We start from the raw sequence: 4418 nt of genomic DNA, 5'->3' as shown, positions 1-4418 counted from the left end.
ACAATTAAGTCAGCTAGAGGCCTTGTTCATTCATTAACAAGCCACTCCACGCTGACCTACGAAGTTACAAACAACTCCCTGCACGGACCCTCACGCCACAGATGCGCTTTCCGAGGAGGGCTTACTTGCAGCAGGACACACCTTTTCATACCTTGCACGGGTTTGGCCTTAAACGGAGAGTTCACAAGAGTTTCCCCCATGCACAGACTCCTGTCAGCAATTCTCAGACCTTCTGGTCTAGGACTCTTCACAAGAACCCCAAACAGCTCCCGTGTATGTGGGTTCTATCTACAAGCAACTTACGGAATTAGACATTTAAATGAGGAGGCAATTTAAAACGTGCATTATTATTTAAAAGTAACAGTAACAAACCCAGTGCATGTTAAATAAATACTTTTTTTTTTTTTTATGAAAAGCAACCATCTTTTCCTGAAAGATTTAGTGAGAAGGGTGGCATTGTTCCACATATTTGCAAAGTTCTTGAATGTCTGGTTTAATAGGAGACAGCTGGATTCTCACATCTGCTCCAGCATTCAGTCCATGGTGACATCCTATGTCCTGCAGCTTCTGGAAAACTCCACCAGACATTTGGGAAATAATGAGAGAAAAAAAGAAAAGTAGCATCTTAGTGTTATAAAGAACATTATAGGAGCACCTGGGAGCCTCAGTCGGTTAAGCGTCCAACTCTTGGTTTCAGCTCAGGTCGTGATCTCAGGGTCCCGGGATGAGCTTCAAGCTCAGGGGGGAGTCTTCTTCCTCTCCCCCCCCTCCCTCTGCTCCTCCCAACCCCCCACTGCTCATGCACACTCTCTCAGATAAATAAATAAATAAATCTTTAAAAAAATACGAAGAACATTATAGGTATTATCTCATTGAGCCTTCCCGATAAAATAGCTCATTACTATGATGACATCCTTCTTTTTCAGAGGAGAGAATGTGGGCTCAGAACGCTCAATTCATTTATACCAGAACACACAGCTAGGAGCAGAGAAGCTGGAATGAGGACCAGGGTCTGCCTGCCCCGCCCCCTGTCGGCTCCCCCCACGGTCCCGCAGCCACTGGCACATGGAAGTCCACCCAGGTTTGTGAGAACCCTGATCTGGGAACAACAAAACCAAAGGGAAAAAAAAAAAGAGAGAGAGAGAGAGGGAGTGGAGAAAAATGTACAATTTTTTGTCGTTGGATCCATCATCAAGAAAACGGCTTGAGATTCTGAGTAAATGCAAGGCCGGCAGCCCGTGGTTTAACTCCCAGGTTGGGCGGGGAGGGGAAGGAAGCCGCCAATGTGGACAGAGTCCCGTCCCCGGGGAGATGCTTCTCCGGGTCCGGGGATCTTGTTTTATCTTCATTTACTCCCCTGCGAGGTGGGCTTTCCACCGGGAGGAAGCCGAAGGCTCCTGAGAAGCGTAGAGACCCGCTCAGGTCTCACAGTAACTAAGTCAAAAAATGTGTCTTGCTTTACTCTTGCGTTTATTTATGGACTTGGTTTTACTGGACTTACCCGGTTCCCTCTAAACTACCCTAGTCCTGCCTCCAAAAGCTTGCCTTATCTCAGGGCTGAAGGTTTGCCTCTTCTCAGTCGTTAAAATAAATAGCAACCTTGGCAAGTAAGAGAATGGGTGGGTGTCGGTGTTTCTAAACAGGCTGTGGAAAAACTCAGGAAGGAATCCCAACCTGGAGTTGAGGCCAGCCTGGATTCCAGAGTAGGAGGGGGGGGTGACCCCACACCACCACGCAATTCCGTGACACCAGTGGGTGTCCTACAGTTCAGCTCAGTGTTGACGCCGATCTACTCGGAGACGGTGTCTGAACTCACAGGTGAAGGCTCGGACCCCTGAGACTGCCCCTCCCCGACTTCGTGGCCTGTGCTTCTGACCCACCCACTCCAGGTGGAGGTTCCGACAGCCCCCTCTGGTTCGATTGATCTGTTGGAGTGGCTCACAGAGCTCAGAAAAACATTTCACTTAGTAGATTAACTGTTTATCACGAAAGGATCTAACCCGTAGGGCAAGGCAGGGGGAAAGGGTGCAGAGCTTCTATGCCCTCTCTCTCCAGGGACCCCACCCTTCCCCAACCCCACGTGTCCAACAACTCCAAAGCTCTCCAAACCCTGTCCTTTCTGGGTTTTTATGGAGGCTTTATAACACAGGCACAACTGATTAAACATTGCCATGGGCAGTTTATACCTCTAATCCCCTCTCCCGTCTTCCCCTGAGTTCAGTGCCTGGCACGGAAGGGTCGAACCCTTTTAGGCACAGGGTCGGTTCTCCTGGCAACCAGCCCCCACCCTTCTGGGTGGGTCCAAAAGTCACCTCAATAGCAGAACAAAAAAGTCACCTTGATCTCTCTTATCTGCTCAAAAAATTCCGAGGGCATTAGGAGCTCCGTGCCGGAAATGGAGACGAAGTCCAAATATCTGTTATTATAAATCATAACATCAGTATCACACAGGGTTACAAACGACCATGTTTTAATTTTTTGTTGTTGTTAACATCAAATTACTTGCCGAACCTTATAAATCAGGAGGGGCCATGTAGAATCCAGATTTACTTTGGGATTTCTCTTTAAAAATCAGGCCCTTTGGCAGTATTGGGACTGCACCGTCCCGTGGAGACAATGGTCTGGGACTAGCTCCTGGGAGGAAATATTTGGGCAAGGACCACAGCCTCTACCACCAGAGAAGCAAAGGCTGCATTTGTACAACTCCTTGTGGGCACGTAAGCTCTCCTGTTTTTGTTTTTTGATTTTATTTATTTGAGAGGGGGAGAGAGTGCGGAGCAGGACTGGGAGGAGGGGCGGAGGGAGAAGCAGACTCCCCACCGAGCAAGGAGCCCAACGTGGAACTCGATCTGAGGACCCTGGGCTCATGACCTGAGCCGAAGGCACTTAACCAGCTGAGCCACCCAGACGTCCTCCATCTTTCCTGTTCTTGAACCTCATAGAAATGGAATTGAAAGAGGACTTCAATGACCTCCATTTTGACCTCAAACTTTCTAATTGATTAAGTTCTCGGACGCCTGGGTGGCTCAGTCGGTGAAGCATCTGCCTTCGGCTCAGGTCATGATCCCCGGGTCCTGGGATCTAAGTTCTGCATCGGGGTCTCTGCTCTGCAGGGAGCCTGTTTCTCCCTCTCCCTCTGCTGCTCCCCCGGCTTGCACTCTCTCTCTTTCTGTCAAATAAATAAAATCTTAAAAAAAATAATTAAGTTCTTTCCAACTTATCTCTTAACTCAGGCAAAAGGCCGAGCAGGGAAAGCATCTTGTGTCTGACCTGAAACTACCCCTCGAGCAGTAAGGACCGCCCCGAGCCAGCAAGACCCCGCCTGTGATTAACCCTAAGACACTGATGACCTGACCTTCACTGCCCACCTCTGTCCCACATTTTCCCTATATAAACCTGGAAGTATTTTTCAGCACCCTGGTGAAAGTTTCTCTGCCTTTGGATTTCCTCAGCGGCGAGTGGCCGGACCGGGTCTACGTGGGACTCCGGAGCCGCACCCCTGCGCCTCGGCTCCAGGATCATAAGGTGTGTATTCCTTCTCGTCTGCCTCAGCTTCTGAGGTCCATCCGTGGCGGCGCCTGCTTGTTCTCCTGTAAGCCAGCAGTCTTCCTCGTCCCTTCTCCCGCGGGTGAGCCCTGAGCCGATCGCGAGCAAGACCTCGGTAGGTTTGTGTATAAGTCTTCGTGGGAACGTCTCTTTTCATTGTCTCTTTTCATACCTGGGGGTGGAATTGCTGAGCCATAGAGTAGGGCTGTGTTCACCTTGGAAGTAAGAAACTTCCAAAAAGTTCTTCTGAATGGTCGTACCATTGTCCGTCCTCTCCTGTCTTCCCAGCACCAAAAGAGGGTAGAAAGTCAGGGAAGCTGTCAGAGGCGATGAACCAGGGGCCAGTGGACCACGCCTGGCCTGCACAGATGAAGGGTCATGTGAGTATACAAAATTCTGGACTTATTTTTCTAGAACACGCAGAAGGCCTGGCCCCATTGGGCCTGGGTTCTCCACATTAGAGCTGGGTCATGACGACCCCCTTTGGCTGGGACACGTGCGCTCCAGTGGGTCACAGCCCGGCCTGGCCAGCCCCGCTCATGCACGTGCCTGCTCTGTAAGTGCTGTGACCCCCAACCATGCCTGTGGCCCCCACACATGCCCACGTGCTCACGGCTGGGCCCCGGGCTGGGGGAGCAGTGCACATTCTGCAGCACCCTCCGCCTTCCTGGTATTGTGGCCTGTGGCCCCACATCACAGTTGCAGGCTGGCCATTCCCTGGCCTTCTGTCTGTCCCCCTCTTCCAATCCCTGCTGTCCCTTCTGTATGCCCGTCCCTCCGAGGCAGACTACCCCTTCTCCCCTGCTCCTGGAGGACTCTGGGTTCAGATGCAAAAGCTGCTGTTCACAGCTGGGCGACCTCAGGCAAGTTAC

This window comes from Ursus americanus, chromosome 2 (assembly GCF_024610735.1).
Source record: "Ursus americanus isolate L20-20 chromosome 2, mUrsAme1.1.p, whole genome shotgun sequence".
Classification (NCBI taxonomy): Eukaryota; Metazoa; Chordata; class Mammalia; order Carnivora; family Ursidae; genus Ursus; species Ursus americanus.
Note: the sequence above shows the minus strand (reverse complement) of the source record.